This window comes from Macaca mulatta, chromosome 1, assembly GCF_049350105.2.
Source record: "Macaca mulatta isolate MMU2019108-1 chromosome 1, T2T-MMU8v2.0, whole genome shotgun sequence".
Classification (NCBI taxonomy): domain Eukaryota; kingdom Metazoa; phylum Chordata; class Mammalia; order Primates; family Cercopithecidae; genus Macaca; species Macaca mulatta.
Genome location: NC_133406.1, coordinates 21,086,766 through 21,102,367, shown reverse-complemented (window position 1 = coordinate 21,102,367; position 15,602 = coordinate 21,086,766). Strand labels below are relative to the sequence as shown.

Here is a 15,602-nt window from a genome sequence, read left to right as displayed (position 1 = left end):
AAAGTAACATATATGAGACTTTACAGCTCAGTTGGATCCATGAATATGTAAAGATTCCATTGTCCTATTATAAGGCAAAATCCACATTTAGTTCCAAAGTCCAAATTCAATTTTGTACTGTCAATAAAGATTAATATAATATGGCTACCATGAGACTAAAGCTTTCCACTTCTAATTATTTACCCAAGAGGAATGAGAACGTACTTCCACACAAAAACTTAAACACAAAAGTTCATAGAAACTTTATTTATAATACTAAAAACTGGAAGTAATCCAAATATTCATTAAGAAGTGACTGAATAAACAAACTGTGGTATATCCCATACAATAAATGTCATATAGCAGTAAATAGGAATGCTCTGTCTTTGTGCCACTGCACACTTGGCACATCATGCAGCGTCCAGAACATAATAGATGATCAGTAAATACAGAAATAATTTAATTAACACAAATAATACATTTGTTTTAATGGACATATAGAACTTTGTATATAACCTAAGGCAAATATATATTCATGCAGTTGACCACAAAGAAAACGGACTCGAAAACTCTCTTAAGAACGATGCAGTTAAGCCAAAAAATAACAAAAGACGATGACAAAGTTGTAACAACTTGACAAAAAAATGTAAACACTGATTTGAAGGGGAAATAAAAGACCAAAAAAGGGAGGAGCAAAAATATGCAAATTCAGAAATGAAAAAATGTTATAATTACAAATATAGTTAAAACTAAAAAAATTTTTAAGAAAGTTTAAATACACAGTGTAACAATTAATTTGAAAAATATAGATGAAATAGACATTTCCAGGAAAATTTAAATTATCAAAATTGATTCCAGATCAGTCAGAAAATTTGAAAAGACCAATAATGGAGGATATTGGAAACATCAAAGAATTATATTAGAAAAGGAAAAAGCAAGCACAAACAGAAACTATACACCAATATCATTTATGAATTTAGATACAAAAAATCCAAATAATGCATTAGCAAAGAGTCATACAAGACATTTAAAAAAATTAATCATGATGAAGTATGGTTTATTCCAAAAAGGCTAGGTTGAATCAAAAATAGCAATAAATATTACTTATGTATTTTTATTAAATATTTAACCTAAGCAAAGCTACTGTTCAGTAGATTTTTACCTTTAATTTATTTATGTTACTTAAAAGAGAAAAAAATGAACAATAATTATAAAATATGTATTTAATAAAAATAAACAATTCATAAAATTCTAAGTAAAATAATAATAGAACAAAAATGCCTAAAAACAATAAAGAGTTTGAAATAAAAATTAGTAACAAACAAAATTACATGTGGAAGTAGTGACTATATTTACTTGAAGATGGAAACTGGAGAAATGCCTGCTGTCATCACTAGTTAAACAGAATTCTAGAGTTTATGGCTAATTAAATAAAACCAACAAAAGACATACATGAATATGCATATGCATACACATATTTAATCAAAGAGATTCAATCAAAACTTAAAACAACTGGTCAGGTGTGGTGGCTCACGCCTGGAATTCCTGCACTTTGGGAGGCCAAGTAGGGTGGATCATCTGAGGTCAGGAGTTCAAGACCAGCCTGGCCAACATGGTGAGATCATATCTCTACTGAAAATATGAAAATTAGTTGGGCATGGAGGCACATGCCTGTAATCCCAGCTACTCAGGAGGCTGAGGCAGGAAAATCACTTGAACCCGGGAGGCTGAGGTTGCAGTGAGCCGAGATCATGCCACTGTACTCCAGCCTGGGCGGCAGAAAAAAAAAAGCAAAAAACAAAACTTAAAACAACTGTTAGAATTATTAAGAAGTTAAGAAAGTGGCTGGATACAAGATTAATATTAAACAGCTTTCTTTGATATTAACAAATCAGATAGAAGCTAAATTGAAAGGAATATCCTATTCATACACATCAACTGAATATGCATATGGTAACCAGAAATAAATAAATGTAAGAAAATGTGTGGGACTAACGAAGAATAGAACACAAGATCTTTCGTAATATTTGTATAATTCTAATATTTTTGCTGTTATTTTGGCATTTACTTTTATGCAGGCTATAAGACAGGAATCCAGCTTTTCTCCCCCTCAAAATAGGTAAATGGCCTCTGGTATTCACGCTATTTATTCCCTAACATTTTGAAAAATTAGATTTATCAAACAATAAATTCACATACATCTGGATACTTGGATATTTTTAAGCTACTTATGCTATGCTACTTATCTATTTGCATGTTTCTGAGCCAATATTAATTTTTAGAGAAAAATATTTGCTAGAAAATTTTAATCTACTAAAATAGTGGTTGATAACCTCTACTGTAAAACATAAATGAAAAATTATTGGGGTATTATTAAACAGATGTCAGAATTTTGAAGCCAGGTGGTCTTCTTTTGTTTGAGAAATCCTGTGTGTATGAGTCTAAGAAAGTGGATTCCTCACTGTCAGCATGTCCCCCCGACCCACTGCCTACCTTGCTTTTGAAACTGTTATTAAATAATAATGAGAAACTCATCTTAACAGAAGTTTCACCTTCTATGTTCACTGACCTAGTTTGGAGCTCAGCAAGTTGTTGCTCAGCTTTTAAAAACACTGGTGACTCTCTCTAGAGGGTTTTAAAATACTAGTGCCAGGTGCTGCACATTCCTGCAAAGGCACGGCTCAGCATTTCCAGATGATTTCAACTCTTCCCTCGGCTGAAGCTAGCAGTTCTGTCAGTCTGTCCCCAAGGCAGCTAGGGGTCCCGCCAGGAAAGAAAAGAGTCTTGCTTATTTAATTTTGGTTTGCTTTAGAAAGCATATACACACAAATTTTAGTAAGCATCTATGAGAACTCATTTGTTAACCTAGGAGCTATTTCATTGTGCAAATATATATGGGCATCATCCTTCCTGTTTCCAAAGAGATATAACTGTACCCACGAACAGAACACATGCAGATTGGAAAAATTTCCTTTTATGAATCTAATCAGAACTTTTTTTATTATTCCATAGAATTCCTATTATTCCATAGAAGGAGCAGGTAGAATCTGGCATTCAGAAAAGTGACAAAGTTAAAAACTGGGCCAATTTACAGTGAATTTTAAGACAGGATAATGCAGACTTTCAAATCTAAAACTCTAAAATGAATCACTAGTTCAATGTATTATTATGTAAACTTAATTTCCTCTTAAGCACAACTTTGGATCTTATTTTCAAAGTGACTAATATATAAGAAAGGTCATGAAAGTTGTACATGGACCTTGACTTCAGTAACTAAATTTAGTTTTTTTCCACAATTATTTTTCAAGAAACAGTTGGGCTGATCACCAACAACTTCTATATTTTTGGCCAGATTCAAGTAATGAAGAATAGGATTGGACAGTGCTGTGAATAATTTTCTACCCAGGTTATCCAGGATCTTATCATTTGGGGGGATGATGGAACCCAGTGATAGTTGTTTTCAATCATGATTACGAATCATGAATTAGTGCTATCTACTTGTGGAAAACATAAATCGACAAAGTAAGATGATCTAATGTAATTGGCCTGTTTATTTTATAACATCTAATTGGGGGAAAAGAACATCATAATGTATATAGCAGCCCATCAGACAACGAATTTGGCCACCAAGATATCGGTATCAACATGAGAGCAAATAATTCACTTTGACAAATATTTATGGAATATATATTTTGTCTGGGCACCATATAAGGTGCAGGAGGTACAACGATTTTATTTCAACCATAAGAAGTTTACAATCTAGCTAGTGGGAAAGACACGTGAACCTGTGAAGAGATCATCTTTCTGTAATATGGTAACTGACAAGTAAGGGAAAAAAAATTCTTGCAAAATTGTGATAGACAAAGTGAAGTAACAGTATCCAAAAGGAAGAGCCAGACTCTGGAACCTGAGTCTTCCATGTATAACCTTGGACAAGATACTGAACTTCTTTAGGCTTCAGTTTTCTCATCTGTAAAAAGAATACTAGAACTTACCTTGAAAAAATTGTTGCATAGATTTAGAAGAGATTCTTTATGTGATGTGCTTACTTCTTAGTAGTCATTAAATAAATAGTAACTATTGGTAATATATGCTATTAATATAGAGAACATGCAAATCAAAACACAACTACTGAAAAGAGGAAAAGAAAAATTAACAATGTGTATGAAGAGATCACTCATAAAAGAATAAATACAAATAGTGTATTAGTCTGTTCTTATCCTGCTAATAAAGACATACCCAAGACTGGGTAATTTATTTTTTTAAAAAAAAGAGGTTTAATAAACCCACAGTTCCACATGGCTGGGTAGGCCTCACAATCATGGCACAAGGCAAGGAGGAGCAAAGTCACAACTTACATGGCGGCAGGCAAGAGAGTATGTGCAGGGGAACTGCTCTTTATAAAGCCATCAGATTTCATGAGACTTACTCACTATCATGAGAACAGCATGGGAAAAATCCACCCTTGTGATTCTATTACCTCCCAATGACACATGGGATTATGGGAGCCACAATTCAAGATGAGATTTGGGTGGGAACACAACCAAACCATATCAAATAGAAAATAAGAAAAGAGCATCAGTCAAACTTAACTTATAAAAAATAAAAACTAGAATGGTGATTTTTTTACCACAAAATTTACAGTTTATTTAAAATTAATACTTAACTGCAGCAAGACTGTGGTGAGATAAGCCATCAGAGGCAGCACCAGTGACAGTGCAGAAACTTGTAAGCTTTCTGAAAAGGAATTTGTCAACATGTATCAAAGACCTTCAAAATGTTTCTATGGCTATTGGCCCAATAATTCTACTTCTAGTTTAAATATGCCCATTACACTGTGCTCTCTAAAATTATAACAACCTAGATATAGAATAGAAAAATGGTAAAAACTTTATGCTACATCCATAAGATAGACCATCATGCAGTGATAAACATAAAACTTGGCAACAATTTTTTAATCATATAATTATGATTTAAAAATTAGGAGAGGCTAGGCACAGAGGCTCATGCCTGTAATCTTAGCATTTTGGGAGTTCAAGGAGGGAGGATCACTTGAGCGCAGGCGTTCAAGACCAGTCTGGGCACCATAGTGAGACCCCATTTCTACAAAAAATACAAAAAAAAGAAAGTAAAGAAGGTACAAACTTGTTATAATCAGTGTAATCTTTGCTATGTAAAAATGTATGTGCATTAGTAAGCTATTGCTGCATAATGAACTACTTCTCCCCCAAAACTTAATGATTAATCAAAAAGCCATTTATTTCACTCATCATTCTGCAGGCAATTTAGGCTGTGCTCAGCTGGGCAGTTCTTTATATCTAGGTTTATCTCAGCTGGGCTTGTTTGGGCACCTTTGATTTTAGCTGGCATGGCAATTCGGAGTGGGCTACTCTAGAATGATCTCAGATTGGATGATTTATCTGTTCTTCAAATGATCTATTCTTCAGCAGGCTAGCTTGGGGTTGTGCTCATAGTGTATCTGGGCTTCAAGAGAGAGCAGAAATGTGCAAGGCTCAGAATAGGCACACCATCACTTATGCCACATTCTATTTTCCAAACTAAGTCATGACAAGAACTAAAGGGGTGGAAGGAAGAGATTCTATCTCTGGATAGAGGGAGCTTCAAGGTCACATATCAAGTGGCAAGAATACAGGCAGGGATGGAAAATTGGGGGAATTTTTGTAATTAAGCAATCATACCATGCATAGAGAAAAGTTTAGAAGATATTACACTAAAATATTGACATTGTATTCTGAATGGTAGAATTATTGATAATTTTTTGTTTTGTATACTTTTCTGTTTTTCACCTTTTCTATAAATAAGCAAGCTTTATTTTTATAAGTAGATAAAAATAAATATGTAAAAATTTTTACCCACTCTACATAAACCTGGTGATATAGACACATCAAAGTAATTGTGGGGTCACAGAAGGAGATACTTGGCATAGTCTGAGGTGGATGATGGAGAAAGCTTCTCGAGGGGATAACATTTGGTCTGGGCATTCAAAGAAGTATAAGGAGGATTTTGCTAAGCCAAGGAAGATAAGGGCATTCTAGGACAAGCATACGTGTGAGAAACAACATATTGTTTAGTAAAATCAAAGAGCTAAAATAATGACAGGTAGAGATGACCCAGAGAGGAGCTGTGAGAAAATATAGAATGGGTCCAGAAGAGAAACCTGTGCAATTTGAGGGGAGAGAACTGAAAGGAAATGGGGAGGGCTGGGGGTTGTGCTGGGGGTAAGCTTACGTTTTACTGACTGAAAGTTAGCTATGGAAACCTAGCCCTTGAAACTCAGAGCTGGATAATTTTGAAATGGGATTCTTTTTATGGTCTTAAACATATTGTTATGGTCATGTCAACACTGGTGCTGAAGAGGGGAATTTGCTTATAGCTGAGATCAAAACTCCCAGAAAAATAAGGAGCAAAAGTAAAAGTAAAAGGTTGGCCATCTATTTTCTCAGCAGCATCAACTATCCCTCCTTCCCCTTTCGAAGCATAGAGAATCTGAGCAACTGCCTTGCTATGGAAGATTTTTAGAGCAGGATTAATCAGCACCTGCTGATTAAATTTTGGGCTATAAAATTGCAATATAGCTGTCACAGTTCTAGTGACTGTAGTCCATGTTATGTGTTTTCCAATGAAGTACTTAATTAAAATGAATGCCTAGATATTTAAATTCCTTGAACCAATCAATCAGCTGGTTGTTTATGACTTAATCAAATGGCCCCTTTTGTCCCTAGTGTGTTGTGGTATATAATGTAGTTTGTGGCTTCTAAACCAGAAGTTAACCTATACTCCTGAGAATTGAGTTCACAATCTCATGAGCACCTAACTTTATCAAAGGAGATAAATGCAGCAAAACACACTAACTGCTACGTTAATGAAGACATGAACAACAGAAGATAATGTGTGGTAATCCAATCACTGGCTTCAAAATGCCTCCTCTCCCAGTACATTCTCAACCCTTTCCTATTTTTAAGAAGTCTCAGGTTGGGTGTGGTAGCTCATGCCTGTAATCCCAGCACTTTGGAAGGCCAAGGCAGGAGGATCACTTGAGCACGGGAGGGTGAGATTGAGCCTGTAGTGAGCCATGATTGTGCCACTGCACTCCCACTTTGGGTGAAAGAGCAAGAGTTATAGAGGAAAGAAAGAAAGGAAGAAAGGAAGAAAGGAAAGGCAGGAAAGGCAGGAAGGAAAGGAAGGGAAGGAAGGAAAAGAAGGAAAGGAAGAGAGAAAGAGAGAAAGAGAGAGAGAGAAAGAAAGGAAGAAAGGAAGAAAGAAAAAGAAAGAAAGAAAGAAAGGAAGGAAGGAAGGAAGGAAGGAAGGAAGGAAGGAAAAAGGAAGTCTCAGTAATTAAACATTTATGTTGCATGAAAAAGCAATTGACACCAGTGAAAAAATCCTTTGTTTTACTTCCTTCTGCAACTTTTTTTCTTTTGGCTTTTAATGATGATGGGCAGAGAACTGAAATGGAATTGTTTCTTTTAATGATAAATTAATTTTAATTGGCATTGCTAGATTTAGCAAATAAAAACTACAGGATGCCCAGTTAAATTTGAATTTCAGATAAATGGTGAATACCTTTTTAGTATAAGAATGCCCTAAACTTATATTTGTTTATTTGTTGTATTTTATTCGGCAACCCTAATTTTAAGGCTTTGCTAAGATCACAAAGTCCTTCTTTAGAGACACTATGGGACTACTAATAGGCAAGGGAGAACACAGACGTGAGGTAAGACCGGACCATGCTCAGTTATGGCAGAACAAAGGCAGAACTGTTTTCTTGAGCCCCAAGTAGGTTATCTTCCATGAGGACACCCTAGTACACTTTGGCTGGGCAAGTCATTTGATGAATTTCACAATCTTCCAAATGAGTCCATGGAATTTTAGGTAGCATACCCAGAGAGAAATAAACTTCTTTAGACCAAACTACAAATTAACAAATTTGAGAGCCAACATTTTGACTGCTGGCAGCTATCCAGTCCAAATGTACAGTTGAGCATGGTGGCTCACAACTGTAATCCCCACAATTTGGGAGGCCGAAGTAGGAGTTTTAAAAAATCAGGACTTTATAAAAACAAAAATATGAACTGCCAATGAAAATGTTCACTTTAAGAAATATAACTAACTTAGGAAGAACCCCCTATACATCAACTAGAGCAACCATAAAATAGAATTTGGACACTAATCTTCAATTTCTTCCTCATTAAAAAATTAGAAAAAAAATTTTTGCTAGATTGGTTAAGACAAGAGAAAAAATAATCTCGGTTGTAGAAACAACCAGAGTTTTCTTCTTCCATCTAGTCCTAATTTTGGAGATTCTGCCACATATTACATTCTGTTCTTGTCCCATACTTATCTCTCTGGGATGATGTTTCCATGTTTCAAGGTCTTTATTACTATGTAAAGATTTTTCTTAGTATCTATTTGCAATTGCTCCTTGTTTTTTTCTCAGCTTTAAGTCCTGAGTGTTTTCCAAGTATACTGCTAAGGAGGTTTGCTCCTTCCAATACACTCTGCCAAATGTGTGCTAATTACTTACCACATTAGGAATAGCTTCGCTATTTGTCTGCTTGGTGCTACAGCTCAGCTTTCTAGTCCTCACTGCCTGTGCAATCAGCATTCTTCTCCACCAGATCTATATACGCCAGGGTGAGAGGAGGGTGTTTCTCACCTTTTGGGGAGGAAATATTTATTAAGAGTCTGATTTGAAAATAAATTTCCCACAGAACAGAAACACTGTTTCTGAAACACATTTCATCCATTCATTCCTCCACAAATTATTATTGAGTGCCTGTTATGTGCTAAGCACGATACTAGGCCCTGGGAACATAACTGTGAACAACAAAAAAATGTGGAAGTCTAGTGTGGAAGACAGCTATTTATACAACCATTCCAACAGTGTCAAATGTTGTTGATAGAAAATGATCAAGTTGACATGTGAGAACGCCACAGAGGGACTCTGAGATTAGGAAAGACTTTTTGGAAGAAATGATATTTAAGCTGAATAGTATTTAGTAAACTTAAAAGAGTGTGGAAAAGGGATGTATCAAACAGCACGCGCGAAGGTCCCTAAGGAGAGATGTAGAGGATGATATAATTGTGGAAATGAAAAGAATATAAAGGAGTCTTCAGTAGATCCATAAATATCTATGGAGTGCCTACTATATGCCGAGCATTGCTCTACAATCTGGAGGTACAGCTTTGAGTATTACATACACCGAGGAGGAGCTTAAATCCTGGTAGAGGAAGACAGACAACAAATAGGGAAGTATTAATAAGATAACCCCATTTATTGACAAGTTCATTTTAAAAATATAAGGTAATGAGATACAAATGAGTGGTTTGGGGGTAGGGCTGCTTTAGCTAGCCTTTAGCCAAGGTAGTCAGGGAACATGTCTTTGAGGAGGTAACATTGTGGTGAGGGCTGCATGTTGAGAAGCAGCAGCCGAATTGAGGTTTGGAAGGGCAAGAATGTCATGAGACAAGGAAGTTCTCAAGAGCTTTGAAAGCCATGTTAAGAGCTTAGGCTTTATCCTAAAGGCACTGGGAAAATAGTAGAGACTTTTCAGCAATGGAGTAATATTTTATTAAAATAGTGATTATTTTGGTTTTGTTGTAGAATCTGGATTGGAGAGGAACAAAACAGAATCTGGTGGGTGAGTCTGAGGAATGGAGAAAAACAATTGGGCCAAACAATTATAGAAGAGAGAGTTGACAGGTGTGTTGATTGAATTGTTGTGGAGGATAAGGGAGAGAGGGATGAGGGAAGGCTTTTTTTCTTTTCTATCACGTGCAACTGGGCGGGCTGGTGGTAATATTTGCTTTGAAGAGGAGATGAAAATGATGAGTTCTATTTAAGAGGAATTGAGTTTGAGGTGCCTACAGTATACCCTACTGGGGTACCCAGAAGGCAGACAGATTCATGGGTCTGGGACTCTAAAGAAAAGTCTGGGTTGGATAGATGGACTTGGGAGTTATCAGAAGAGCAGACAATTAAAGCCAAGGGAGAGTGGGAATTATGAAAATAGAGCCTTGAATATAGCCCTAAGGACAACCAGACTGTGGCTGCTCAGGAGTATGACAGTTTTCCATGGTTGATATTATGCACACTAGACATCCTCTAAACACATCTCCTGGCAGTTGTTAAAATACCTGTCTAGTGCATGATGACTTTCATCCTACAAAAGTTATTAAATACCAAGCATGCAACAGGTCCTGCGTTAGGCAAGGTATAACACGTTAAGCATACCTCTAGAAAAGAAATGTGTAGAGTAGGCCAAGTATGTGAATAGGATAACAAGGATATGAGGATTTTCCCTGCATATTGATTAATAACAACAATAAAGAGTAATTGAGTACCTTTGTGTCAGGGACTGCATCAAACATTGAATGGGCTTTTATTCCTGAGCCCAAGAAGCTCACAGACAATGGCAGAGTCATTCAGATAGGAATTTAATAGTAGCACACTATGGTATATGAAAAGATAGGTAAAGGATACTGTGGGACATGGAAGAGAGGGTGGTGGAAATGGTCCCTATGGAGAAAAGATGATGATACAAGGTTATTGGCCAAATTCCTAACCCTAGGACACAGACAGGTAGTTTCAAGTAATTATACTAATCCTTACCAGTACTCACAAGGATAAGGCCCTTAAAACTCTCTAGGGTTCATAAAATATTTGTGACCTGGTGGGTATTTTGAAACTGTTTTCAAATACTACAGTACTAAAAGCGTTATATGGTATTGATACAAAATAATTTAACTAAATGTCAGCTCACTACCTCCTAGCCCAGATCAGGTAGCTGAACAGGAATCTATGTTCTAAGTAGGAAAGCCAGAGACTGCTTTAAGGAACTGCTGATAACTTGTTCCCTGTAGCTGGGTAAACATGTGACATTAAATTTCTCTAGCCCAAAGATCTCTTACCTGTAATCTAGGTTAATGGATATGATAATTTCTACATTTTGAGATGATCCAGAAACAGACCAAGTATTCATGAGATCCTGAGTGTTCTTGTTACCCCGGTAGCACTAACATACACTTCTAGATATATCTTCAAGTCAGGCATTGCATTTGAAATACATGAGACTGGGCATTACATCTTGGGATATCCGTTGACTTATCCAATGAATTAATAACATTATTTGCACTACCAATGAATAAACTTATTGAATAGAAAGTACAAGCAAAACCATGTTTTTGGTGGGGCTGGCTGAGATCTCCATCTGATGGATGTGGATAAAGAAAAACAATAAGAAAAACAACACAGTTGACCTTTGGACAACATGAGGGTTAGGGCAGCTAACACCCCACACAGTTAAAAATCCACGTCTAACTTTTGACTCCCTCAAGACTTAACTACTAAAAACCTACTGTTGACCAGAAGCCTTACCCATAACATAAATAGCCGTGACACATATTTGGTATGTTGTAGACATTATATACTGTATTCTTAGAGTAAAGTAGGCTAGAGAAAAGAAAATGTTCTTAAGAAAATCATAAGGAAGAGAAAATATATACTATTTATTAAGTGGAATTGGATCATCACAAAGGTCCTCATCCTCATCTTCATGCCGAGTAGGCTGAGGAGGAGGATAAAGAGAAGGATCTGATCTTGTTGTCTCAGTGGTGGCAGAGGCAGAAGAAAATGTGCACGTAAGTAGATATATGCAGGTCAGACCCCTGTTGTTCAAGTGCCAACTGTATGTAGAAGCAGAACCCAAATAGCCTAAGGTTGGCATTATTAATTAGCAAAAGTTATTAGTAACCAGGTGATAAGGTTGCATTTTCTCTGGGGTAAGGAATTGTTTCTAATCCTAACAATGCGATGTTATTTAGAGTCTAACAATTCTGGCTGAAGCCAACATATTAACACTAACTCTGCCTTTCACATTACTTTTCCAGTCCAGCCTTTCCAAATAAATCAACACATTTGTTGATTAACCTCAGCATAAATTTTCAGTTATTTTTGGTGTACTAATAGCCTACTCAAGTCACACAGGATTAAGTAAAGGGAAGGCAATAATGCCACCTTTGAACACACCAAAAGGGTTAATGAAGGACCAGCCAGACAGTTGAAGAGCTTACAGAGTGAGCCAAGAGAGAGAATGTAAGAGTGAATATAATGGCATTAGTTGAATAGTCTACAGAGATTTGGGGCTCTAAGGGCTAGACCCTGCTGTAGCAGGACCTACCAAAAAAATGTTCAGAGCAATTATTGCCCAATATAGACTGGAATATTCTGCTGACTTTTTAAGCACAGGAAGGTCAGACCCATCTGTTCCATCCTATGGAGCAATTTTGGAGTTAGGAAGTGTCTGTCCTTATTGTCCAGCTCCTTTAGTAAGAGATCCTCCTACTGAACAGCAGCAATCATGCCAGAAAGACCTAATTTCTTCTGAGTTTTGAGCTAGTTTTCTCTTTTGGCTGCCTTCTCATGAGCCTCGGGAATATGGATAAATGAAAAAGTGTACTTTTCATTCTCAAAAGTCGATAAATATAAACCTCTAACAGCCACACCAAACATTTTGTCTAGTACAAAAATGAATCTGGACATTTTACAATCACATCCATGAAATGCGAAGAGCATCACCTGCCCCTCTGAGCTCAGATGCTGTATGAGAACTGCAGCCATCGTGCAGGGCACGGTTTTCTCTGAGCACAAGCTCTCTGAAGGCTGGTGGGATTCCTCCCACCACCGCACAAATCTCTGTTGCCAAGTAATGCCAATGAACTTCAAAAATCTAGAGCAAGCAAGTGTAGTTCAGTACATTTTTTAAAATTCAGATTCATTACCATAAAAATGAGCCACTTCTCTGTCGCAGCTTGCAATTCTCTCTGACATACAATTGACTGATCAGAAGACCTGTGCTTTATAGTAGGAGACTTTTTGCATCCCTCTTTGATCTGATTTCCCTCGATTTAATAGACAATTATAGGCTCTTTAAATCCCAAAGGTTCAGAGACAGCAAATAATTACCAGTAGTAATTTTAGAATAAAGTCAATCTAAATGAGTTCAGTTAAATTATGCAATACTAAGTAGTGGCTTTTTTAATTTTAAACAAGGACAGCTAACCAAAACCCCAAACAATCGTTATGCTGCCTCAAATTTTTCCTGACAGCTGCCTGTTAAACTTCTGACCTGTTAGTAAAAATCTGCACACCATCTACCAAAGGGATACACACATGATTGCAAACTTCTGTTCTAAGGACATTAAATAAATTATTTCTTTAAGATCATATGGCAGATCTATAATTAATTAAACCCACCATGATATTACGGCAAAATAATTTAGCTTTTCTAAAAAGGTAAATGTAATTTGCCGATCTGGTATTTGGAAGAATGCTTTGCCCAAAATCAATTCCTTTAGTTTCTAGAGAATAGAAACTAGAGGCAATCTCATTTTAATTATATCTCTTTATTGCTAACAAAGGAATGATTTATGCAATTAAATTAACTGGCTAGAAAATTATTCTCAGCTGGGCTGTCCTAATTCTTTGCTTTCTGAATTGCAGGCTCTTATACTTTCCTATGTAGATTAATTTTTCTGATATGCAAACAATGCCTCCTGTGTGCGTCTTTTCCTTTTTTTTTTAATTCAAAAGTCTCCTTTTCTTCTTGCCAATGACATGAGTAATATTTGTTGAATTGTTGGGCTTTGACTATTTTTTTTTCTTTTTAATGTTGAAAAGATGAAAAAGATCTTTTTTTCCCAGTCTCATTATTCCAGAACAGAGCAAGAGTTGAGGGTTTCTTATCGGTGGTACTGGAACAGCAGCAGGAACATGGAAAAATTGGAAAAATGTCACACGCTGCAAAATTTGAAAGCAGTTTCAGCAGCTCCAAAAGTTGTAAATTAGCAAATGCTTTTAGGGTCATCTTTCCTCACTGCTTCCCTCTGTCTCTGCCTTCTCTACACCTCTCTACCCACATCCTAGTCCCTCTCTGTCTGTCCCCATTATTTTTTACAAAATGCAACCAGGTAAATAATGCATTACAATATCAGCAGTCACAAGTCAACATTTATAGAGTGACCTCAGTGAGCAGAACACTGAATGAGATTGGGTGGGAGTCAGGGTTACAAAAAAATTCAAACACACTCCTCTGTCCGTAAATAATTGATGATACAGGAGTCAATTTTTGGTACACATTCTTATGAAACAAGATTCATTTCTGTATTCATGAATTCAAGATAGAATGATGACATTATTTGGGGACTGACAGCATTATTTAGGGCCTAAATTAATTTGGGTTATTTTCAAATATTCTATATATGTTGTTACTCATTCTTTTTAAGATAGGATGAGGCAAGGAGCTGCAAAATAAGCAGGCTGGTAAATGTTAAGACAATGTTAAGAAAATGACAGTAAGAGATCAGGTGTACTTTTCTTTTCAAAATTGAAAATAGTAGCATGCTTCTCTGTGCATTCACCTTTACTTACTAGTCCAGGAATGGCAACCTTCCTTTGTAAAGGGCCAGATAGCAAATATATTTGGACTTATGGTCCATATGGTTTCTCTCATAGCTACTGAACTCTGCTGTTATAGCAGGATAGCAGCCACAGACAAAATGTAAGCAAATGATCATAGCTGCGTTTCAATAAAGCTTTATTTACAAAGTAGATAGTGGGCTAGTTTGACACATGGGCTGTGGTTTGCAAACACCTGCACTAGCCCCTAGCAACTGCTTTTTGCTTTGTCTGAGGAAAAAAGCCCTATCTATTTCAAAAATCAAAATCAGCAGGGCACAATGGCTCACACCTGTAATCCTGGCACTTTGGGAGGGTGAGGCAGGAGGATCACTTGAGCGCAAGAATTTGAGAACAGCCTGGGCAATATAGTGAGACACTGTCTCTACAAAGAAAAAAAAAATAGGTGGATGTGGTTGCACATGCCTATAGTCCCAGCTGCTCAGGAGGCTGTGGGAGGATTGCTTGAGTCCAAGAGGTCCAGGCTGAAGTGAGCTGTGATTGTGCCATTGCACTCCAGCATGAGTGACAGAGCAAGACCTTGTTTCAAAAAAATAAAAAATAAAAAAGCATTAAGTGGGCCCTAATATGTACAAGGCACGGTGCTAGGCCCTCAATCATGAATAACAGACAGTTTGCCTTCCAGAACCTCACGCTCTAGTAGATTAAACTTTTTAATGATTTAATGGTTTTCATGCATTAAACAGTTAATATTCAGTGGAATAAGTACTATGAGGAAAGTTGGGATTTTTTGTTTTTAAGTGCTGTGTGAGAAGAAAGAAAAAAGACAAACCACAAATAGAAGATATTTGCAAAGCATACAGCTGATAAAGGATAGTACCCAGAATTTAAAAATATATATCTTTGAAAGCAGTAAGGAAAAAAATAAGCAACCCAGTAGAAAAATGATCAAAAAATAAATAAATAAAAGGGGCAATTCACCAATGAGGAAATGTAAATAGCCAATAAACATATAAAAAGATGTTTACCCTCACTAGTAAACAAACAAAAAGGAAACCTGCAGAGCAATATCATTTCACATCCATCACACTGGCAAACATTAAGAAGCCTGTAGTCCCAGCTACTCGGGAGGCTGAGGCAGGAGAATGGCGTGCACCCAGGAGGCAGAGCTTTCAGTGAGCTGAGA

At 36.5% G+C, this 15,602-nt stretch overlaps 1 long non-coding RNA gene across 1 annotated transcript in view; it reads right to left on the bottom strand.

The window, feature by feature from the left end:
• LOC114678959 (uncharacterized) overlaps positions 1–15,602 on the bottom strand; it is a 47,939-nt gene that overhangs the window by 23,090 nt on the left and 9,247 nt on the right. The window contains exon 2 of the long non-coding RNA XR_003730618.2: positions 8,525–8,656. This is a non-coding gene — a long non-coding RNA (uncharacterized LOC114678959). The remainder of the gene's footprint in view (positions 1–8,524; positions 8,657–15,602) is intronic.